Source organism: Pinus tabuliformis, chromosome X (genome assembly GCF_031772625.1).
Source record: "Pinus tabuliformis cultivar Carrire ecotype Pingquan chromosome X, CPIR1, whole genome shotgun sequence".
Lineage (NCBI taxonomy): Eukaryota > Viridiplantae > Streptophyta > Pinopsida > Pinales > Pinaceae > Pinus > Pinus tabuliformis.
The window spans coordinates 307,980,771-308,007,266 of record NC_142308.1 but is presented as its reverse complement, the minus strand read 5'-3'; the positions used below and the strand labels follow the sequence as shown (position 1 = coordinate 308,007,266).

General features: G+C 35.7%; 1 pseudogene; it reads left to right on the top strand.

The window, feature by feature from the left end:
* Positions 1-6,287: 6,287 nt before the first annotated feature.
* LOC149139646 (uncharacterized) lies at positions 6,288-6,905 on the top strand (annotated as a pseudogene).
* The last annotated feature ends 19,591 nt before the right edge of the window (positions 6,906-26,496 follow it).

Here is a 26,496-nt window from a genome sequence, read left to right as displayed (position 1 = left end):
CCTAGCTTAAGAATCCCCAATATATTTGGATCTCAGTAAGTATGCTCTCAATCTCCCTCTTGGGCGTTCGTCCGTATTCCACCTTCCAATAATCGAAGGGGGAAAATCTTGAGCAAGAATGAAAAGAAGAAATTCAAAAACCATCACATATTTGATCATTGTGAGCAAAACACAAACCCCACAAAGCTAGAATAGGGATAACTATAATTTTCGTTACCTCCCATCACCTAAAACAACTATTTAAGCTAAAATTCACTAAATTTCCAATCCATATGTCTTATAATTTTAACCACAAACATAACTCTTTCCGTGAGCCCTCTTTTCTTAAAAGAAAATATATAATAAATTATAATAGAGTAAAAAGTAGGGTATGGTTTCATGTCCTTAGAATAGTGAAACAAAATACCAAAACCTTGAAAAATGTCACATTTACATAGCCTCACATGTGGCACCTTTATTTTGAGGATTGTTAGGACTATCATAATTATCACAATTTTATATTATATTCAAAATTTTATAATAAAATAGTTTATAAATATTAATATAATTTTAGAGGTAAAAAATAATTCAAATTGCTAAATTAAATTAATATATATATATATATATATATAGATATATATATATATATATATAAATTATATATAATATATATAATTTCTTAAAATTATTCTTAAAATTATTATACAATATTTCTTATTTAAAATAATTTATATAATAATTTATTTCATATTAAATTATTTATTAATTTAATTTAGCAATATTTTTTACAAAAACATATTAATATTTATAAACTATTTCATTATAAAATTTTGAATTTAATATCTATATATATATATATATATAACTCTTTTAATTTTAGTTAAATGAAATGGTTTTTTTAAAACATTTTTTGTTGGTAAATTTTGTTAAATATTTTATATATATTTGAAAATATTAAATTTGAGGTGTTTAATTTCCAAAAATAGAATGTTAGAGACTATCTATTCAAATATATATTTTAAACGACAAAAATCATAATCTCTCTGCAAGTTATATGCCTCCCACCAAAATGCCGTCTCATTTATTAGATTAAATAAACCTATATAATTAATTAAAGACATCACATCTATGAATTTAAATAAACCTATATAATTAGTCAATTCATAAATAATTAAATGCATTATACGGTAGAATTTTTTCAATTAATTTAAACAATTTAAAAACCAAACGAAAGTCTACTCTTAATATATGTTTAAATATAATAGGTTAATTATTATTATATGTTTAAATATAGTATATTAATTTAATTAATGTTAATTTATTAGGTTTTAGCTCCACCATTAATTTTTATTAAAATTAAAATTATATATATATATATATAAATTTATATTTGGTTATATGATTAAAAAAATAAAGATTACTAATTCCAAAAATACAATGAAAATCGTTAATATAATTAATTTATATTAAGAACATAATTATATTAACAACATAGTCAAAGGCTGATATATTACATTTTAGTGTTTAATAATAATTTAAGCCAAAATATATATGCATCATAGTTAATTTATATTTACAATCAGAAAATGAGTATTATAAATACTTTTTTATTTAAATAATTTTTTGAAATAAAATTTTACATTTGGTTGATTATTAGTTAAAATCATTTTAAAATAATATAAAAATATTTATAATAGAGTAAATATTTGTAATAATTAAATAAATATAAAAAATATTTGTATTTTTTAAACTAAAACTAGAATATTTAGAGAATTTTTATCTTCTAAACCTATGCAAATGAGAAAACAAACTATTTACCAAACAATTCAAACTAAGATTTTCTAATTAAATTTTAATTTATATTATTAAAAATAACTACATTTTAATTTATATTACTAAAAAATTATATTAATTGATATTAAAAATAAAATATTAATTTAGAGTTTGATGCGTTGGAAATCCATTTCCATGTTCCCATTTTGTTGTTGCAATTAGAGCTCCCTAAAAGCTTCCCCATTGCTAGAATTTTTAGCAACCAATTAAAAATGCGTTTGTTATGATGGCTAACCTTGCAAAACTATGAAAAATATTTTAGGGAATTTTAAAAACAATTTTGTTCCCACTATAATTTTAATTTTATGCTTTATTTATTAAGTTTATATTTAAAAAAAAAATTACATTATTGTTTTTTCAAAATTAATAAAATATTTTTTCCTATTTAAATAATATAAAATAATTATTTAATATTATATTTAGAATTTAAACTTGAAAAATAAGAATTATTAACTCATAAAATTATATTAGTTTTTAATAAATAAAAAAATTAATTAAATTTTAAAATACCTTTTATTTAGATTATTAATAATTCTTATATAGCTCATTATTAGTTTTTTAAATATTACATTATTGTTTTTTCAAAATAAATAAAATATTTTTTCCTATTTAAATAATATAAAATAATTATTTAATATTATATTTAGAAGTTAAACTTGAAAAATAAGAATTATTAACTGATAAAATTATATTAGTTTTTAATAAATAAAAAAATTAATTAAATTTTAAAATACCTTTTATTTAGATTATTAATAATTCTTATATAGCTCATTATTAGAGTAAGCAATTTAATAATAAATAAATGAGTTAATAAATAATATACTAATCCTTATTGGAACCATATATTGAAAACTTAAAATTATTATAATATCATGTCAACAAAATCACACTTTACGAATCAATTTTATTGAAACCTTATACTTTATTAGAAATTTAATAGGATTGTAAATTTTTAAATATAAAATTATTATAAAATTTTAAAAAATTATAATTTAATAAAAAAAATAGAAATAATCCATATCCAACTCAAAATTGTGTTTATAATTTATTGAGCAATTTAATTTTGAAGTAACTTCTATAAATAATTTTATCATTTGGTATAATTATTTATTATTAATAAAAAATTAAACAAATTTATTATATTATATTTATATTTATAATTAATTAATTCTGAAACCGGATGTGGGTGTTAATGTGCTGCATTTATGAAAGCTCGCTCAAACGAAGGCTGCAAATCTCCATGGCATGCACATTTATTTGGCTGCTCGACGGAATGTTGGTCGCACAGATTGGCATTAATGTGCGCCTTGTTCGAGAGTTCCTGCTCACTGTTTTATGTATTGCTCGGTATTTGGTTTACGCCATCGCTCCTGGTTCTTTTCACCTCCTCCCATTGTTCTTCCCGCACCCCTGCCTCGCTCAGATTGTCTGGAAGCACGCCTGGTTATTTGGTATCGCCGGGTTCCTCTGTGCTCAATCCCTCTCCCGTCAGCTCTGCCTTCTTCCCTTTCTCAGCTGTTCTGTCATTTCGAGAATGCCTCGCCGTCGAGGAGTCTCTCGCCGAGGAGGCAACACCGCTAATAGAGGCAGAGCCTCTCGATCTGCTCCTCAGAATGTCATCCCCATTGCCTCGGCCTCCTCGTCTTCACTGCCCTCTGGCTATGCTGGGCCTCTCCCGCACAATTCCTTTCAAACTACCCAGTTCACCTTCCTTAGCAGGCTCAACAGGCCAATTTTGTTTGCCAGTATCCCGATTATTCTTGCTGAGGAAGAGGACAATCCCAATATCTTGATTATTCTTGCTCAGGAAGAGGACAATCCCAACAGCTGAGCCCACACCACCACCTCTCAATCTTAGGAAGACAACGTCCTTCAGGCGGAAATGGTTGGGGTTGTGTTTAATGTAGACAATATGCAGGATGATTCCCCTGTTCCTGAAGCGCCTCTACAACCGGCTGATTCAACTCAGCACAAGATCCTTGCTTATGGACCGACTCATCGTGCATGCAGCATCCTCAACGTGGTAACTCCTCCAGAAGGTGGTATCAAAGGAATTTGGTATCGAAGGAATTGAAGATAATGGTTTCGTCACCCGGGTTGCATCGTCTAGTGGACAAGGACATGCCCGACTCTCCGCAACATGCATATTGAGGCTAGTTCATCACCGACGGGTGGCATTCTCGCCTTCGCTCTGTTTGATTTTATGCTATGTGTCTTTGTTTCTGGGTCTCTGGTTATGGGTCTGGTCTCAGTTCTTGTTTAAGTTTTTGGCGCTAGCCAACCTGTTCTTAATTTGTAGCAACAACTCTAGGTTTGATGAGTTCTGTTTTGCCTCTTTTTGTCCATGACGGGCATGACAGCATGCGTCTCAGTAAGGCCTCGCCTTCGCTCTGTTTGACTTTTTGCTATGTGTCTTTGTTTCTGGATCTCTTGTTATGGGTCTCGTCTCAGTTCTTGTTTAAGTTTTTGGCGCTAGCCAACCTGTTCTTAATTTGTAGCAACAACTCTAGGTTTGATGAGTTCTGTTTTGCCTCTTTTTGTCCATGACGGGCATGACAGCATGCGTCTCAGTAAAGCCTCTGCAGGCGATAGCTATGATGTGTTAGACTCAGAACAGAATTATTTTTTAATGGGTCACTGTCTAACAAATCAAGTTTTTGAAGTCTGTAATCCGGAAATGGCAAATAGTAGGATATGTATGTCTCAGAATTTCTGGCTAAGGGCTGGCCTTTGCCCCCTCCATGTACATATTTTTCTCTTTTTCAATAGAATTAGTATTTACTAAAAGAAAAAAAAAAGAAAAAACAAAATAATCAATTCTGAATAATAATTCAATTATATTTTTTTATAAAATTATTTTTCATCCTTAAAAACCAAAATAAATATTACATTTAAATTTATTAAAAACCAAAATAAATATTACATTTAAATTTATTTTAAATCGAAAATTTTAAAATAATTTTAGGAAGGTAACCCAAATAAAACGCGGCCCCCGGGCGAGGATAAGCGTTTGGAAAACGATTGAACTCTGATGCATCTGTTCCCGATACTGTTGAAATCTAATTTCAACGCAGACCAAGAAAAACCGTGAACCAAGCCAGAAACCGTTCACCGGATTTTCTCGGAGCTATTTGCCGACGAAGGAATAATCCGGGAAGGAGCTCCGAGAAAATATGGAGCTGACGCGTGGTTGACCCCTGACGTAATGCAACGTAAGAATCTCGGAGGTTAACTTTCAGCACTTGTTGGTCTTCCGATATTGTTCTCCACCGTTGGATTTGCTCCCGTGTTCTCCGTCGTTGATCACCTGGAGCTGCATACGAACCCACATCAATTCAATGTTTTGCGTGGAGTAAAAGGTTTATGGTTGACCGCCGTAGGTAAAAGAATTTAATGATTGGTACAAGATTTTGGTGAGGCTCTTTTAATATGAGCATGGGCATGTTATAATATATGTTTTTATATATATTTATATACGGCATGTATTAAATAGGAAATCGTATGTAATAAGTTTAATGTTTTTTGTTTTGACTTTTAAAAAAAAAAATGTTATGTATTGCACACGGGAGGAACAAAAAATATTATTCTTCACAGCAGTGAAAAAGAATGACGGAGCAGTAAAAGAAAATCACACAGCAGTGTGTAAAATGAGAAGAACCAGGTGATGTAATTTTTGGAATAGCAAAAACCATGTGTGGTTTTGCACAGCAGTGCAGAAAGGAAATGGTGGAGCGATTTTTGTAACTCTGTGTAAATTTCTTTTCACAGCAGTAAACTTATGTAAATCTTTTTATTACAGCAGTAAGTTGTTTTTCACACCAGTGAATATAAAAAGGGATTTTACAGTGGTAAATCTTTGCATCAGGTTTTAATGAATAGAATGCTTTAATGGTGGTGAAATACTCTGTCTCTCAGTGAAATTTTTTTTAAGTCTTCTGTGCACAAAAGGATCCTGGAGTAAAGTAAAACAGAGCATTGTCTCTGTGTGTGTTTGAATGTTTGGTTTTTGGTATTTTCCCCATCAAAAATACCCTACAGATACAGGTTCTGTTTTTTAGGGGATAGAGCCGTAGCCTTTACATTCTTTATCCTTCTTTATCATAAAGGAGCCGTTACAAACTTACACATGATAATCCTCCATCCATCCTTTTGAAAGGAGCATTATATATGATAATCATGGCTTCATGAATTTGCTTTTGAGGCAAGTTTCTGACATTGCTGAGACGGACGCTAAGCATCGTGCCTCATTCTTCTCCACGAAATGAACGTCTCTCAAATCGGAATTTGTTGATACAAGCAACCCGCAAAGTGGTCGATCTTTTCAGACGTTGGACGAAACCGTGGATTGGATATTGCGATCATTTGATAATGGATCGAATGGTTTGAACGCCCTCATTGAAACCTACGTTCATTACCGTAGAGCTCTAGACGCGCCATTTCGCCTGTTTTCTCTAACGTGGTTAATCCTGTCATCTATGGAGACGAAGACACCGAACAAAATAATCTCCTCCTCCTCAAATCAGGCACGGTAAAGCCAAAGCTTAAGGTGGGTTTCATTCGGCATCTATGAGCCTCAGGGTACCAGCGACATTCATGATGCAGTCGCCCACATGGCCAGAGTGGCTGCTCTGCTTGAGAAGAAAAGTAATATCAAAGTGGCCATTCTTAAAAACCTACAACATTCATGACTATGTGTGCATCATATCTAATCTCAACCTCATTTCTACAATTTTTATTTCTTTTATGTCACCATCATCTCTACGATTGCAGGCCGCAGTCTTCGCAGTGTCGATTGGGGAATCAGATGCCGATAATACAGCGATGTTAAATCTGCCAGAGGTGGGCTACTTCTCCTTCCCTGTGTCTAATAATAGTGTGATCAGAAACGCAGATCGGTCGCAGCTAACTAATTGTTGTGAAAATCGATTTTGTCGTGTGAACAGGCAGCGGCATTCACAATGGGAATGGATTGCGCCGTCAAAATATTCCACCCGGGTTGGTTCCAGCAGCGTTCACAGGAGCTCAGCCGAGGCGTTCCCTATGCGCAGTTATCGCTGAGCGATATCGTCAGCTTGCGCAGAATGTATATCTAGAGGTGGAATAAACAGGATTTCCTTTCGCAGTTGTCCGAAGCCTTTTCGGCGGGTTTTCGGCAGAAATTTATTGGAATCCCAAGTTTGATAGCTAGTTTCTGCACAATCAAAGCGTCCCAGGGGTTTTTCAGGGTGCTGAATCCAAATATGCAGTTAAAAAACCATTTTAACTGCAACAAATCATGATTTAATCTCAATTTCTTCTGCGGGATTGATAGCTAGTTTCTAGCTAGTTTCTGCACAATCAAAGCTTCCAAGGGGTTTTTCAGGGTGCTGAATCCAAATATGCAGTTAAAAAACCATTTCAACTGCAACAAATCGTGATTTAATCTCAATTTCTTCCGCCGGATTGATAGCTAGTTTCTGCACAATCAAAGCGTCCCAGGGGTTTTTCAGGGTGCTGAATCCAAATATGCAGTTAAAAAACCATTTTAACTGCAACAAATCATGATTTAATCTCAATTTCTTCCGCCGGATTCCATCAGCGAAATCTCCAAAAAATCACGTTATAACCAACTCCTTTGCAGCAAATTTCATACTGCTGCCAGGCGTACTCAAGTCGTTCTACTCTGGGCTGAAGGGCATATTATCATACTCCTTCTATGAGGGCAGCGCCTAACGAGCCATGTATTAAATGCACCCGGAGATGCACGCGACATAACTCGTTAACACCAAAATGCAAAACTCGTCACTAAATAGAAAAAAGCATTTTGCGTGTTAACCAGCTATGTTGCGTGCATCTCCAGGTGCATTTAATTCTTGATATATGGCTCGTTAGGCGCTGCCTTCTATGACTCCCTGGACGGGACGAAGATTATAGGGTTGTGCGTATCGGATAGCGTGGAGTCAGCCTCCTTTCTGGAGAAGAATCCCAACTCCAACCCCGCGCTGCCCTTTGGAAAGACCTGGGGGCCAAGAAGCTAAAATATCACGTCTGTCAGGTTGTCTATGTGACCTGCCAGGTTGTCGGTCTACAGTATTCTAGGCCATTCTTTCAAATATAACGTAACTGAATTCCGTTAGGTTCGATGTCGGACAGTGGTGTCCAAAACACTTTCGTTAATGTATTGTCCGTCTGATGAATATTTAGAATCATGAATTCTCGTTTGTGTTTGTATAGAAACATATAATTGAGAATTTGATAGGGGTTGAGCTTCTATTACGTGGTGTAATGGCACAAGGTGTCGTATAAGTGGAGCGGGAGCGACGAAGGAATATCATAGTATTTCCGTTGTTGCAGTGGAACCCAAGCGAGAAAAAGATAATATTTTTAAAGTTTTTATGCTACCGTATATGCGTTAATATGAATATATTAGTTACATATATCCGAAGATGAGATGAATTTTTGCATTTTTATATGTGGACAAACTTTTGTTTTCACCTTCGTGAACAGTTCCGTTTTATTTTTCATGAATATTGAAAAATATTCAAGGTGAAGAAAAAGGAAATAGAAGCATTTTGACTGCAGTAGCTTCTTAAACATAAATTTTTTTGTTTCACCTCTCGATTGAAAGCAGTGAACAGAATAGAGTCGATTGAAAGCAGTGAACAGATTAGTTTTATTTTTCGTAAGTCTTGTAAAAATTTCAGAATGGGAAGAAAAAGGAAACATAAGCATTTTCGTTGCAGTAGCTTGTGGTTTAACGGAATTTTTTATTCGCCAAAAAAAATTTTCAGGTTAAATTGCAGAAATTATAACTTTAACTTGCCACTTTTACATTAAAAATATATTGCAACTAAAAAGGTCTTCTTTTCTCCTCCGACTGAATGAAGAGTACAAAATATTATTTCCCTAAACCAAACCATTATTATATGCAAACTATATTAATACTTGCTGCACAAATCAAATATCCCGTCAATGGTGTCACCGGAATCAGTGAAGAGCCCTAAACCATGCCAAGATAGGCGTGGTCTTTTTGGGAATAATGTATCTACTTTTTAATTTTCAATGGTGTAACGAGAATCGGTGAAAGGGTCTAATCGGCTTGGTCTTTGCAGTAACAGAGATACCATAATTTTTTTTCATAATAACTAAATTTTGGATGTTTGGAGAATATTTTATCATACAATGGCATGGAATTAAAAGTTTTGATATAAGCTTTTTTCCTGGTTTGGGATCGTCATTCTTACTTTGGTGTAACAAATTCTTAATATTTACACGTAAATAGTTTGATTACTATTCACAATTATCGGCCATCTAATTTATCTAACTATATTAATTCAATATCAACTAAATTAAAACAATTTATTAATTTTTGGGAAAACTGGCGACCAATTGTTTAAGAAAATTTCAGCGATAAAAAACAATGAAATTACATCGTTAGACTACGCCATCCTTATTTGTCCACTTGCAGCATAAAGAAGGAATCTAATACTTTTTTGAAGAAGTAATATGTCCAATTAAGTCATCAATCTGCAATTCCATCTGTCCCCTGTAGTTTGTACGTTCCAACATGGAATGTATTCTGCGAGAAGATTGGTAATAGGGCACGGTCAGCTTCCTTGATGACATATGGAGGAGAAGCTTTCATAGAGACAAAGCAAGGTGCAGTTGTGGTTGGGTATTAATGGATGAGGGTTTGGGGTTCTTAGTTTGTGGCATGTCACTGAGATAGCAAGCTAATCGTGTGAATGGTGTTGGGAATAATGCTTAATTAGTTATGTAAATTGCTGGTAACCAGCATGGTGTTGGGAATAATGTTTAATTAGTTATGTAAATTGCTGGTAACCAGCAGATTTTGTTTCTGTGCAAAATTAAAGCGGCAGATTGTTAAGGTGGTCACTGCTGAAAGTGTTGAAAATTAACTGTGATGTAAGTAGATTTGTTTCATAGTAGATTTTAGTAATAGTTTTACTATATAAGAATATAGTTAATAGCTCAATTAATATAAGAGATCTGCAACATTTCTTAGCTCACACAAACTGTGTTTTTTAATTGTTTTATCCTTTTTTTTTATATGTATTTTTCTTCATAGTACTGTGGGTTTTCAATTGGCTTGAAATAATTCATTCTACAAGTGGTATGAGAGCGTAAAATTATTTTGGGTTAAAGTTGTATTGTTGGAATTTAGCCAAAGTTAATCATGTCGAATTCTAACCAGATGCTAGTTCTAGAATTTCATGGCAACGATTATGATTATTGGTGCATTAAGATGCTAACCTTTTTTATTGGAAAATATTTGTGGGAGATTGTTGAATTAGGATATGAAGAGCCAGCTCATTGGAATGATCTTAGCTAATGAAAGAACAACAAGAAAGGAAGCAAGGAAGAAGAATGCTCAAGCTTTGTTTCACTTTCAGATAGGTCTTGATAAGAGCTTATTTCCAAGAATATCAGGAGCAAAAACTCCAAAGCTGCCTGGGAGACTCTACAAGAAGCTTACCAAGGTAGTGATCAAGTTAAGGTGGTCAAGCTTCACACATTGAACCGAGAGTTCGAGAATTCGAAGATGCAAGAAGGTGAAAGTATCAGTGACTATTGTGTGAGAGTCAAAGATGTGGTCAATAAAATGGCTACACTTGGAGAAATTGTAAGTAATTAAGTTTTAATTAAAAAAGTATTGAGATCTTTAACACATAGATGGAATCATGTTGCAATAATCATGGAAGAAAGTAAGGGTTTGACAAAACTACAGTTTGATGAATTGGTTGGATCTTTGATGTCTCATGAAGAAAGATTGAAGGAAAGTTTTGAAGCTGTAGAGCAAGCTTTTTCCTCTAAATTACAAATTACAAAGAATGAAGATGCAAGTAGCAGAAGTACCAAAAGCCATCAAGGTCAAAGTAAATGGCAAAGCCAAAATTATTCAAGAGGTGGAGGAAGAGGTGGCTCAAGTGGAAGAGGTAGTTTCAGAGGAAGAGGTAGAGGTAGATTTGATAAGACAAATGTTCAATGTTACCATTGTAACACGTATGGTCACTTTGAAAGAGAATGCAGATTGAAAGAAGGTAAAAATGCTAATTATGCTCAAGAAAGTGGTGAGTATCCTCAAGATCACTTATTTTTATCTTATGCCAAAGGTGAAAATACTAGTAAAGATGTTTGGTACCTAGATCTTGGATGCTCTGACCATATGACAAGGAATGACAAGTTGTTTTCAGCAAAGGATGGAAGTTTCAAATCCAAGATCCAGCTTGGTGATGATAAGTCACTGGAGGTTGCTGCCAAAGGAGCTATGGATGTTTAAACAAAAGAAGGTATAAAGAGTATTCATGACATTTATTATACTCCACAATTGAAGCATAATTTGTTGAGCATTGGGCAGCTCTGTGAGAAAAATTATAAAGTAGTCTTTGAAAATAAGACATGTACTATCTATGATAAGAATAAGGGAAATAGGGTGATCACTATTGTGCCTATGACAAGAAATAGGATGTTTCCCTTGAGGTTTGATGAACATAACAACAATCTTGCTAATATGGCTTATGAGGATTCAAGTTGGTTATGGCATCTCAGGTATGGGCATTTAAATTTTCAAAGTTTGAAGTTTCTAACCTCACATGCATTAGTTTCTGGTTTGCCCAAGGTAGAAGAGCATAAGGAGGTTTGTGAAGGATGTGTTAAAGGAAAGCATGCAAGGGAAAGGTTTCCAAAGGGAAGTGCATGGAGGGCTCATTACCCACTTCAGCTTGTTCATTCAGACATATGTGGTCCTATGCAGACTAAGAGTTTGGGTAAGTCATCATATTTCATCACTTTTACTGATGATTACTCACGAAATTATTGGGTATATTTTTTGAAGGCCAAAAGTGAAGCCCTGGATACATTCAAGAAGTTCAAAGCCTTTGTAGAAAATGAGAGAGGGTGCAAGATCAAATGTTTGCGGACTGACCGTGGGGGAGAATTCTCCTCAAAAGCTTTCCAGAGTTATTGTGATATGAATGGCATTAGGAGGCAGCATACTACAACATACACACCCCAGCAGAATGGCATAGCTGAAAGAAAAAATCGCACTGTGGTTGAAATGGCAAGATGCATGCTACAAACTAAGGGATTGAGCAACACTTATTGGGGAGATGCAGTTGCTACAGCAGTATACATCCTCAACCGTAGCCCCACCAATGCACTGGAAAATATGACTCCTTATGAAGCTTGGTATGGAAAAAGGTCTAATGTTAATCATTTCAAAGTTTTTGGTTGTTTGGCTTATGTGCATGTACCTGATTAGAATAGAAAAAAGTTAGATGCAAAGAGTGAATTATGTATTTTTATTGGGTATAGTGAGACAAGCAAGGCTTATAAACTGTATAATCCTCTAACTAACAAGCTTATTGTTTCAAGAGATGTAATTTTTGATGAAGGAGGAGTTTATGGTCATCAAAATGGCCATGTTGAGAAGACAAAATCTGTTTTGAATGATGATATAATTGTTGATAATGATCATGAGCAGCCAACTAATGTTTCTGTAACTAGTGGCTTAACTCCACCAAGCAGCCCTTCATCAATTTCTTCAACATCAAGTTCAAGTCCAACTTTTTCTCCAAGTTCTACAAGGAAGGTAAGAAGATTGAGTGATATTTATGAGAGGAGTGCAAATCAAGCACATGAAGAAAGCCCAATAGGTGAGATAGTCAATTTTGCTTTATTAGCCAAGGTTGAATTTGAACCATCATGTTTTGAAGATACATGTACTAATGAGGTTTGGATGCAAGCCATGCAAGAAGAGATAGATTCCATTCAAAGGAATGACACTTGGAAGTTGACAGAGCTTCCACATGACAAGAAAAAAGATTGGCACCAAACGGGTCTATAAGACTAAATTTAACAGTGATGGGAGTGTTGAAAGACACAAAGCAAGATTAGTTGCTAAAGGATTCACACAGAAGTATGGAATTGATTATGAAGAGACCTTTGCACCAGTAGCAAGACAGGAGACCATTAGAATGTTGATTTCATTAGCAGCTCACAAAAAGTGGAGCATACATCATATGGATGTGAAAAGTGCCTTCTTGAATGGGTACTTAGAAGAGGAAGTATATGTGGAGCAACCACAAGGTTTTGAAGTGGAAGGAAAGGAGAATAATGTCTACAAGTTGAAGAAGGCTTTGTATGGCCTTAAGCAAGCACCAAGAGCGTGATATGCAAGGATTGATGGATACTTTCAGGAAAATGGCTTCCAGAGAAGTAAGAATGATCCTACCCTTTAATAGAAACAAGAAGGTATTGATATTTTAATCATAAGTTTGTATGTTGATGATCTATTGTATATGGGTAGTAGTTCTAAGATGAATGATAAATTCAAAGTTGCTATGATGAATGAATTTGAGATGAAAGATCTAGGCATCATGAAATATTTTCTAGGAATGGAGGTTTATCAAAGTAAGGATAAGATTTTCATTTGTCAGACAAAGTATGCACATGATATGCTAAATAAATTTGAGATGCTTGATTGTCATCCATCCCCTACTCCAAGTGCTCATGGAGAGGTGTTATGTAGAGATGATGGTGCTGATTTAATTGATGAGAAAACTTACAAAAGTATTGTGGGGAGCTTGATATTTCTAACCCACACAAGGCCTGATATTACATATTCAGTTTCACTTGTTTCAAGATAGATGACAAATCCATTTGAAATACATATGAAGGCAACCAAGAGGATTTTAAGGTATGTGAAAGGCACTCTAAATTTTGGTATTCATTACTACTCTTCTGAAAAGTTCATTCTTGTTGGATTTAGTGATTCAGATTGGGGAGGTAGTCTTGATGACCGTAAGTCCACATCTGTAAATTGTTTCTCTTTTGGTTCTGGTTTGATCACATGGAGCTCAAAAAAACAAAGCATTGTTGCCCTCTCATCCACAGAAGCGGAGTATGTTACAATTACCTCAGCAGGTACACAAGCTCTTTGGCTCAGAAAAATTTTGGAAGAAATTGGAGAAAAACAAGTTCAACCTACACTGATTTATTGTGATAATGTAAGTGCCATCAAGTTAGCAAAGAATCCAGTTCATCACAGCAGGACAAGCATTTTGACCTGAAATATCACTTCATTAAAGATTTGGTGTAGAAGAAGGATATTGAATTGAAGCATATAAATACTCAGCATCAACTAGCAGATATCTTCACCAAAGCAGTTACAAAAGATCAGTTTTTAGCACTACGAGATAAGATAGTAAATCCTCCTTAATCATTAAGGTTAGGAATAATGCTTAATTAGTTATGTAAATTGCTGACAATGTAACCAGCAAATTTTGTGTTCTCTGCAAAATTAAAGCAGCAGATTGTTAGGGTGGCCACTGCTGGAATGTGTTGAAAATTAGCTGTGATGTCAGTAGATTTGTTTCAGAGTAGATTCTAGTAATAGTTTTACTATATAAGAATGTAGTTAATAGCTGAATTAATATATGAGATCTACAACATTTCTTAGCTCACACAAACTGTGTTTTTTAATTGTTTTATCCTTTTTTTATATGTATTTTTCTTCATAGTACTGTGGCTTCTCAATTGGCTTGAAATAATTCATTCTACAAATGGAAAATGTATTAGACATAACCCGCAAACATTTGGCAGGTCAGGTAATGTGATATCTCCAATGTAAATATTTAATTTGCTGCAAATTAAACAAACTGTTTATTATTTTAAGATATAAAAGCTATTTCTAGAATTTAATTATGCAGAAGTGAAATAGCATTTACCTGTAAATATTGTTTCACTTGTTAAAGTATTTAGAATTGACTTGTATCTAACTAATTTGTGAGGATTTATTCAAAAAAGATCAAGAGGATTGACCTGTCCCTAACTAATTTCTTGAGGATTTATTCAAGAAAGGTCAATAGGATTTGGGTATCTGATATCAGGAGTAAAATGAGCAAGAAATAAAAGAAAAGGAAGAAAATATGTGGTTAGATGTCATGGAGTTCCATTTCCTATATCTATTGGATTAGATAGCTGTGAGACAATGGGTTCACATAAAAAGAAGAAGGTTCCTGTATCGAGGAACAAATTAGGGGGAGACTAACTGACATATTAGTCTCAAGGTTAGGAGGCAAAGTAGCCAGCAACATGGTCTAGTTGCAAACCAAATTAGGAAGACAGTGTGAAAATTCTAATATTAAATAGTTAGAAATCTCATAGATATCTTTATACAAATCTATGCCTCATATTTGCTAACAGATAGTAGAGATGGACTGGTTAACTTGAGGAATTTGTATAAATAGTTCATAAGTAATTTTTCATGTATCTAGATGAGAGGTGGATTAGTTTTTAGTACCTAGTAAAATGCACAGTCAAATACAGTGGAAAATGACGAAAGAAATTCACACAGTCAAGTTATGTATACATCACGGAATTAGAACAAAACCTCAAGAAGATGAAAATTGTCAAGGCTTCTACACAAAATACATAATCATGCAAGAACGAGTATGCCATAATCTTTATATCAGGCAAAGGAAAAACCCTGAACATGGGACAGAAGGAACAAACATATATGTATATATGATCACATAATCTGTAAACATTCGCATCGTGTAACAAACAAATAAAGCTTTTAGGAACACGGACCTGTCGAGGCTAACAGACAAAGCTTAAATAGTAGAACGAATTAACAAAATTTCTAGAGCGCGAGAGATAAACTCCATGTATACATTCTTTATTTCATGCATCATCAAAAACTTCCTACCCTCGCGGGCCAGGTCAAAAAATTGCAACCATTATTGATAACCACAGTCGAGTAAAATTCCATAGTCTCAACTTAAAAGAGATAGACAAGCAAGTCGACTGCTATCTCTGACGGAAATGATGAATCAACCTCTGAAAAACCCTTCATTACTCAGAGCATGTAAAAGGATAATTAAGTAAATGTAAACCAAAGCATTTTAGGCTAACTAAGAAATGATGAATCAACCTCTGAAAAACCCTTCATTACTCAGAGCATGTAAAAGGATAATTAAATGTAAACCAAAGCATTTTAAACTGACTAAGAAAATCCTTGTAACATCAATACAAGGCTATCTGAACTTTTAGCAAAGAGAGGAAGAAAATAAGGCCACTCGGGGTTTGGTCTACGATAACCCTTTGCAAATATACAAAATACATATTGCCCTTTTAAGTCCAACAATGCTTCTAACAGTAAAGATAAATACATATAATTAAACTGAAAATAAAAAATTAATTTAATAAAAAAACATTAAAATATGGATAATAATAATTACTAAGGAACCGACAAAAACTCACCTCATATCTATTTAAAACTCTCATTTAGCTCTTCTACTATCAACATTCAAAAATAGTCTCGATGATTGATCCTTGTTGGGATTTGAAACATTGACAGAATATGGTTATTACTGTGGGTTCTCTGGTAACTAACTCAGAAGTTAACAGTTCACAAATGAAGTCTTCCTCTAGAGACCAAAACCCTCAAAACCATTAACAGAAAACATTAGGCAAGGTTCAAGTACTCGGTAGATCGGTTGGAACTACCATCACCACACTCAGTGGGCCGAGCAAAGGATTTCTGTAGGTCGGTTGGAACTATCATCACCACACTCAGTGGGCCGAGCAAAGGATTTCTCTAGTATTTCGCCTCAAAGTTCTTCACCTCTGAAACCCTCCATCCCAACTAGGAGGAGTATCAATGATTAAAAACTAGTGTATGAAATCAGTAACTAGGTAAATAGCTTGAGAATGGAAATAGCAACAAAACCATTCAGATTTTTACCTACTTTAAAGTCACATGTAGAAACCCTCAATCAGTGTGCCTCACAAGGAATCCATGAACGAAGAGGAAGCATATCATGAAAACGGTGAACCAGCTCGGAGCACAAGCAGACTCCAGTAGCAAATGATAAATTGTGACTACGTGAGAATAGAGAAAACCCTCTACAGAGCAAGTGGTATCCATTTCCGGAAGAAGAAAAAAATGAAAAGGTAGGGTGCTATATGAGAGGCATGCAATGCCCATGTTCTCCTCCACCGTCTAATGCAAGTGAAAAATGGATATCGTTGATGAAGAGACACTCCCAAGGTCGACGTAAGAGCTGTATGGCAATGAGGACTCTAGAGGGGTAATACCTCCACTTAGGCCAAAACAACATCCAAAAAATTAATCTAGCATAAATGAGGATGAGTGGCGAAGTTAATGTATAGCTCAGCGACCAGACAACATTAAAGTCTCAGGGTTAATTACAGTGAAATTACAGTATAGTTAAATCCTGGTTCGAAGGTGATAAGAAGGGGTGTTAACTTGGTTAGAACCCAACCATTGTATGAACCCATTGAACATAATAGTGGCAACTATGAAAATGATAAGGTTTGATTTGTCTGTAAAAGAACCATATTGTAATAGTCAGAGGTAATGTAGTAAAAACTTTAGTAAAGATTTCCAGCTCTCGTTTAAATGTAATTCTTAATAGTAAAAGATCCCTGCTGAATATATAGTGATTTATTTAAATAATTTATTTACGCATATCTTCACATGTGGGTGTCTGACATATGGTATGAGAGCGCTCACGTTACAAAACTGAGACCTTTGGAATATATGTAAATAACAACATCTGTGATATGCACAGAAGAAAAAGGGAGCATTAAGTATGAGGAGGATTGGAAATCCACCATACAGGTTTCTAATAGGGACAGGACCAACATCATTTCAAGAAGCCAATCCTCAGGTATGGACACAGCCGGGAGAAGAGTCACGCAATACCAACACTCCTATCATGGAAACTCTACAAGAGTTGAAGGATGAGATGGCCCAGTTACGCGCAGATAACGAAAGGCTGATGTAGGAGCAGGAAAAGGTTATGAAGAGTCTATCTAATAGAAAAAATCATCGGCCACTAGTCCCGAGCCCTGAGCAAGGAACTATGACAAGGGAACAATAATTTTGAGTTGAGAATGTGGAAATAGAAAGTGGCAAAGAGAATAATGAAGAAGAATCAGATAATGTGTTGGGACCATTGTAATTTTAGGGGCAAATTTTAGCCAAAGGGAGAAATTTAAGGGGTTTTTCATTTTAAAGGGGTCAAATTTTTATAAAACACCCATTTCATATATTTAGCCCAACTTTTATTTAAAAAAAATATTATTTTTTTCATTTTAGCCCAAAAAAAAGAGTGGATAAACTATGAAAAGACTCATTTGACCCGATTCACCTAGTTTGGGAAGTTATATTCAATTACAATCGCCAATTTTCTAGTTTGGGAAGTTGTATTTAGTCCCAATAAATAAAAATATAAATAAAGTGGAGGTATGGTAATTAAATAAAGCCTCTTTTTATACTTACTCCAAAGGTATAGTAAATGAATAAAAATATAAATAAACTAGAGGTATGGTAAATAGATAAAACCTCTTTTTATATGTAGTCCATAACCCTGTTTCTATTTAAAAAGGCTCAAAAAAGAGGTTTTATTTGCCAAATACCATATATATAAAATAGGTATGTGTTGTGGCGAGCAACAACCCCCCCCCCCCCCCTTTGTATTTTGTATCAGCCATGATACTGAATGAGTGGGGACCCTTAGATAAATTTTTAGGAAAAGCTAGACTTTATTTTTTTTGAAGTTACAAATCATAATTTAGAAAAAGCGTCTTAGATATTTTAAAAAGCCTAAGACTATGGTAGAGTATAAGTCTTTAAGGTCGCGATTGCAAAAAGATAGGAAACATCTCCATTACTCTTCTAAAAAATCAATATGTACACGCCATCCTTATGATTAATAATGGCATCGCATCGCAGCATACTAATGACCGTAGCGAAAAGCTAAGAAATTCACCGATCTGCGATATTGCGATCCTTAGATCGCATATCGCAAAAGCAAGCCAAGCAAGGTTTGACAAACACTAAGTCTTGCGATCTGCAATATTGCGATCGCTGCGACGCCACATCTTTGCGATTTTGCATTCATAGGATTTGCGATGGTGCGATCTTGCGATTATGCGACATGCGAGAGTACGTCAGCAAATTACAAATCACCTTAGTACGAATCCTTCAGGCACGCCATTCAAAGAAAAAGCCACTTACTATAACCTGACCTGAAATCATGCGCTTTTAATGATAGTTAATGAATTAGTTGTCAGTTATTAAATGGATTAAAGACGCGTGCCTTGCTGGATACTTGCTTCACGTAAGGTGGCATATTTGATGTATCTCTTGCATTTAAAACTCTCCCATCACCTTTCTGATCAGTTATTTCTATTTTGCTCGTAATCTACAGACACAAAGTGCCAAGACGACTCAGACAGAAATGCAAAGCAAATATGGGAAAGAAGAACAAAGCTCAAAGCTCTGAAGCAAGAGAGAAGACCAAGGAGATGGCGCCCCTATACACAGATACAGCCTGCAACCGAGATGCAGGGATCTCAACATGGGAAGGCATGTACAGGCTATTAGAAGAAGAGAAGCCGAGAATAATGAAGGTGACTGCTGTTGTGGGTGCACCACGTTCTTCGGAGGCGTCCCTAGGGGACCTAGCATGTTCATTCCTTCATAGAATAGCGGCAAGGCCTAAGATTCTACCATACACAGATATGATCAAGTGGATTCTGGATGATGCGGAATTAAACAATAGACAATTCAAAATTCAGGGACATGGGCTCGTGGGATCTTTCGTCGTCCAAGATCTGAAGCTGATGTACCATCTTCCCGAACCGCAAGTGACCTATAATGCTCAATTTGTTAAGAAGTTCGCGGTGGAAAATCGAGATCTATCGGACACCACTAAAGAATGGTCTAGAAGAGACGAGCCGTTAAAAAAGGATAAGAACGGTATGTACAGCACTGGCTCCCTTACTTCTCCATATTGTTTTGCTGCAGCCATGCTATGTAGGTTATTTGGTATGCCCGATATCAACAAGTTTTCATCTGAATGGCTGCCATTAATTGACGCTGCCACAAACGCCGATATAGTAGATTGGGCCAAAATTCTTTCTGATACTCTATACACGGCTGTGGTTAGTTACAGGTCCAAAAGATCCTTTTCTCAAAGGGTCTATCCTCCTTTTTATTTGGCTGCCTATGTTATGGATTCTGTTTGCCTTGTATCTAATTTCCCCACTATGGGATGGAAATGGACTACCCAAGACCCGTTGCCCATCCACGTCTATCACAAAGTATTGTGGGATTCCCAATTTGCCCCTCATTTTTACCAGATTTGCCATGGGCTTATATTGCCCATATATAGAATGATATATGATAAGTACCCCCCAAGGTGCTCTCCTGAGGCCCAAATGGACATTATCCCCATCGCAAGATGGTTTGGGGAAGAATTGTTTACTTACATTCGAGTTTTTGGAAGCACTGTACCTCCACATGTCCTACCCTTGTATGTCCCTGATAAGCTTTTGGCTCGAGAAATCGCTTATCAAACCTGTTCTGAAGGCGGCCTAACCAAGGAATTAAAAGATAAGAAAAAGGCCATTTGGCCTCAATTTCCCGTCAATTGTGGGGCCTTCTCTTTGTTTGATGTAGGACACGCTTTTGGTGAGGTGGAAAATGTGGCGTGCCTTCAATTATATAAGTTCCCAGCGAGGCCATTCAACCCAAATAAAGTGGCCCAAGAGTTCACTACGAATGTCAAGATAAGAATATTCTTTGGACACAAAGATTTGTTTGATGATCTCTTTCAGAGTAAGAGCTCGCTCAAAGAAATTTTGCGAGAAGCCCAGTCGAGGTTATCTCCAGGTGACCTCGAGAAATTCACGTCATACAGAGATAGAAGGATGGCCAGCATTCCACTAGAAAGGCTGCGAATACCTACTAGAGAGCCAACTCCGAGCATCAGCCTCAGTGAAAACTCCAGCACTTCCAGATCTAAGTCCAACGCCGCGCAAGAAGTATCCGAACATCCTGAAGAGTCTGTGCATGACAAAGGAAATAACGAAGAAACAGTCAAAGATACAACTCAGTCAAGTGTAATGTCTCAGCAGCAAGTTATCACCTCACCACCAAGAGATGTCCCCCTCCGGTTATCGAAGCCCCTCTTGTCACAACAGAGCTAGATAAAGAGTGGGAGACCTTCAATGAACTAATCAACCTCGAAGGGCAAGTCCCAAAGACGCCTGTGAACAATACACAGGTGGTGCAAGAGGTCGCTTCGACCATAGTCAGCTTTGCCGCAGAAGCAGAAAATCTCTCCATCGCCCCATCCTCAGAACTTCTACTTAACGTAGAGGAAATTCCCCCACTGGATGTGTTCTACAGTCCTCAGCACAAAGCAGTTGTGAGAAGACAGAGAAAGAAAAGAAAGCTCGAAAATACACTGTCTCAAGACGCTGAACATTTGGACGTCTTGTGGAAAGACCCAAATAATAATCCGACAGAAAATCTTACGAAGCTGTCTCAAATTGTGGGAGCGTATGCTTCTGCAACTATCAACAAGGCCTCTGAAGTTCAGCAACTCTTAAAAGAACAAGAGAATCATATACAACTGCTACAACAACAGTTGCAACAAGCCAACGCAAACAATGAAGCTTCCAGACAGCTCGATAAGCTTCAGGAAGACTTTCAGTAGATGCAGATAGGCTTCCAAAAGAGTCTTGAAGAAAAAGAAAAACAACTGCAGACGGTGCAAGAAATGCACAAAGATGAGCCTAAGCTGGCAGAGTTTATTTCAGAGTCTATCGGCTTGAACGAGCAACTGCTGCAGCAACAGGAAGAATTGGAGCGTAAAATATCACAGTGGAGGCACTTCTGTGAGCTAAGCGACAAAATCACCAGTCAGGTGGTGGAATTGCGAAGCGAATATGATCAGAGCAACAAGAGGGTGACAGGATATCTGACTTGGCAAAATAATGAGGAGGGAAAAAGAGCAGGAGCACCCAGAAATAATGAAAGTCATAAAGAGCTGCTCTTTAATAAATGGGATGAGCAAATCACACGGGCAGAGCAAGCAGCAGAGACAGCGGCAACACAGGCAAGTATTCTCATCGACTGTGTAAATGAAAATTTACACAGGGCCAATTTGATCTCAGAGAACACCCCGGGATACCTACCAAACAAGTTACAACTGGAGACAGAATGGAAGCAGAAGGCGTAGGTAAAAGGGAAAGCTATCCAAGCACTGGCTAGGCTGAATTGGGAAAGTTACTGGATGTACCTGGTCAAACCACACAGCCAATGGATGATGGTAAAGTGTATCATGAACGCAGCCGAGAAGGTAGCACCAGCTCTCATAGATGCCGTTTTCGCAGCCCAGCTCAGAATAGAAATTAGCCAGCCGACTCTTCTCAAGCCTATGTTGGACACTTGCAACTTCAAAGACCAAGTCCACAAGTAGTTTCATTTAGAATGTTGTCTTTTTGTTTTAACTAGATTAGAAAAAGGACGGTCATTTGAAAACCGAATCCTTAATTTTGTAATAATACTATTATTAGAATTAGGACATAGTATTTTAACCCTTCTCATGCATTTGGAGAAGTGTCCAGAAATTTGTCAAAAACTTGTCCTCGGAACATGCACTTCTGCACCTCAGAGGAGGTTTTGATGAATGGAAGGATCGGATTTATTTATGTTTGCATCTTAATGTCTGCTACTGATGTTGCACTTCTGTACTCTTAGTAGGCGTTAGAAGTAAGTAGAGGTAAATTGTTATTACTTGAAGTTTGTGAGTAAAAATTAGTCATAAATGGTACTTTTATCTCTTGATGAATTTCTGCTCATATGCTTAGAGTGATATACAGCTGATGTTATTTATATGTTAATGTATAAATGTGTGGTTACCATTTGGCACTTTTGTACGGTGGAGTCATTTATTCATGCTTGACATATGAATGATTTATTATGCGATATGCAGTTTACAACTGTTCTGTTTAACTTCTTATGCAGAATGGTTCATCTTAAATGGTTTATATTCTTATTGTAGCCGAATAATCTATATTACCAGTTATTATATGAAATCTTTTTAGATCGCATAATGGAAAAGATATACCCCGGGTTAGCGTAGATTGTATATGTTGCTTTCATTAGATTACAACAGTTTAGAGTCGGTTCATGGATTAGATTTAAATTAGCTCTCAAATGTTCTCTAGAATCAGCATAATCAAACCCTACACACATACATACCCCTTGCATTGGGAAACTGGTCCCGTTATCCCCAGTCGGACCTGCTACTCCAAACGGGCAAGGAGCCGCCAACCAGGTTCCAGACCGGGTGGGTATCCCCCTTGTTGTTGACCTGATTTTAGGTCCCTCAACATATTTGGCGCTAGAAGGAGGGCCTGAGCATAGTGTCTGTTGGAATGTTTTTCAAATTATAAATCTTGAAACAGGATGGCTACTCATGAAATTCCTATTTGGAGTTGCGTCTATGTTCATACCTCTTCCAACATTCCACCGGATGTGGTAAGGCTCTTGTCTCAGGTAAAATTCAACGGTAAGAATAACTCTTCCGCATTCAATCACGCCCTTCAGTTCATACAAAAAGTTTCAAGTTCTGATATTCAGAGAATTAATGAAGGCGTTTTGTGTAGGATTTTTACTCTTACCTTCACAGCAGAAGCTAGAAAATGGTGCAGAACCCTCCTAGTTGCATCAATTCACAACTGGGACCAATTCGTCAAGATTTTCATCTTGGAATTTGATTGTTATGACTACGACGAGATATATGATGAAATTGATTATCTAAGAAAACAAGATGAACCCGTAAGGGATTTCAATATGCAATTTCATCTTAAATGTCTACAGTATGATCTCGAGAATGAGCTCACAGACGAAGAATCTTCAGATTATGATGAGTATTTCCTACCTCCTATGTCTGACCAGGCAGAAATTAGTTCGAACTTTACTTCATTTTCTTCTAATACGAATGACCATTTCAAGTCAAATACACAAAGCATCCATAATGAAGAAAATCTACAAAGCCTGGGAGTCATGCATGCTCTAATACCAGAAAATAGAGATGAAGATGCTAAAAGGAAAATTACCTTGGAACCAGGAGATGACTCTGACACAAATCCAGACAATATCATTTCAAGTCAACGAATGCAGATGCCAAGGTTAGATCAATCAACTGTTTCTCTTTCAAAAAGTATCAGCGCACAAAGGTATGATCTAAAGCCCGACGTTTATGATGGATCTGATGAACAAAGTTTTTTTCATGATGTTTTTAAATGCATTGTTCCAGATTCACATTTTTCTCTTTATCCCGATGTTTTTAGTAATGACAATTTTTCCCCTCTTAATATTCGAGATATCTCAAAAAACACAGAGGGTTACTTAAATGACTCATCATTAGGTTGTCAAGTTAAAGAGATCACTTTAACACAGCTTTCGATCAATGACAAAAAAGAATTGCCTGACCTCCCTTGTCAGAAAACATACAATGAAAAGGAGGAACCTAGGGAAATCTGTAGAGTCTTTTGTGATAGTTACTTTGACAATGATGATGTTGTTGAGTTTTCTCAAATAACTCAACTAGGGTCAGATGATAAAGGACATCTTAAATCAGAAATCATATCAGTCCACCCACATCTCGAAGTAGAAGATCACTTGAATGATTTTACTATCCCAGGCAATACCCCGATCTATGATTCATATCATGAGGAAAGCTCCATCCCTGTTTGTAATCATGACCTAGTTCCTGATTCACAAAACCTGGCCAGTTCTTGTGAGGAGCAAGATGTTACAAGTAAATCCCAGTCGTGCTGTAACGCTATTTGTATAGATTCCCAATCATTTCTTTCTCACTTACACTCATTGTGTACAAAATCGGATTTCTTTTCAAATTTTCAAACTTTTGATAGATTATGTTTTAGCGATTTACATATGAGAATTTTCCTTTCAAACAAAATCACAAAAAACTCGAATTTAACAAATAAAAGGTTACAAGCCATTGAAATCAAAAAATCTTGTCCACAACTTGACTTGTTATCCTTCCTATTGCGAGATCATCAATTCATAACTGAAATTCATTCTGATTATTATGATCCAATAGGTACCCAGTTGGAAACAACTTCGCGTAAGAAAGGAAAATCAAACATAATTCCAATTGAGGTTATATCTTTTTATTTCTTAGCCAACAATTACGATCCAAGAAAAATTCGATTCTTTTTACTAATGCTTGGAAGATTCATACGGCTAGAGATAAAAATGAATAGATGGTTCCATTGGAAATATCATTTCACATAGTTATTTCCTGTATATAGTTAGAGTAGGAGTAGGAGTAGGAGTAGGAGTAATTTAGTTAGGTTTTTGTTTTTAATAACTGATAGGCAAAGCTATACATATTCTCTTCATAAACTCAGAAAATATTTGCCTATCATTCCGAGAAAATTCTTCTCCATAATAATGTTTGTTCTGGTTCAACAGCATCTGACATTTACTAAAGATACCTTGTCTCTGTTGAAAATTTTGAACTTCTGCTACTATGAACAACGAATCTTTTAAATTTTTGATCTTTATTATCATTAGAACTTTAACTCAGATATGATGATAGTTTCAAACTCCAAAAAATTAAAAGAAAGCTATCTCAGTATAGGATTTGTTTTAAATCAGTCCAATGAAAAGTATCAATTTTAAAATAAATATTCTCTGTCGAAATAGCCTTTATCAAAAAATGGCCCCATCATTGTCGTCCAGAACTTTCTTAAGGAAAGAAAAATTGACTTCCTCCCTGCCAAAGGAAAACGCAGCATTCAGAGGAATAACCTAAAAGGCACTATATCTCAAAGAATAAGAGGTCTCATCATGAGCCGACTTATCATGATCACAGATCTTATAGATTGCTGACTTTGCCAAAACTGTCTACCAAAACAGGGCAATGACTCAAGATTGTTGCAATCAAAAGACAAGGGGTCTCATCACGAGCCAGCTTGTTCAGCAAAATGTAAATCAAGTGAATGACTGTGTCATAATTTGGCCACCAAACCAAGACATTGTTCTTTAAGAGAATAAAAAAGGAAAAAATTTCAAAAAAGGGATTTCCTCTGAAAAAGTTGTTAACAGCCTTAAGCAGGATAAAGGATCATTGCTGGATAATAGGTAACCCTGTCGAGGCTATGGACGCCTGCTGGCAGCAGAGGCTCTACCTGCGACTAAGGAGCATATTTAAAAAAGGACTGATACACAGAGAAGACTTTATTTTATGTTTTACAAAGACCAAGTAATAGCTGATTTAGATGCAAAGACGAACTGAGTGTGCAAGTAATTAAAACGGAAAGAGGTTGAAACGTAACATCATAGACTATTCGAAGTCTCATTTGTTTTATCTTTTTATAATAAAGTTCAAATTTTTTTAAATTTTTTCAGAAGTTTTGAAAGTGTCAATAGAAATACAGAAATAACTGGTTCTCCCAAGTGAATCGCCAATTGTTGTGGCCAGCAACAACCCCCCCCCCCCTTTGTATTTTGTATCAGCCGTGATACTGAATGAGTGGGGACCCTTAGATAAATTTTTAGGAAAAGCTAGACTTTATTTTTTTTGAAGTTACAAATCATAATTTAGAAAAAGCGTCTTAGATATTTTAAAAAGCCTAAGTCTATGGTAGAGGATAAGTCTTTAAGGTCGCGATTGCAAAAAGATAGGAAACATCTCCATTACTCTTCTAAAAAATCAATATGTACACGCCATCCTCATGATTAATAATGGCATCGCATCGTAGCATACTAATGACCGTAGCGAAAAGCTAAGAAATTCGCTGATCTGCGATATTGCGATCGTT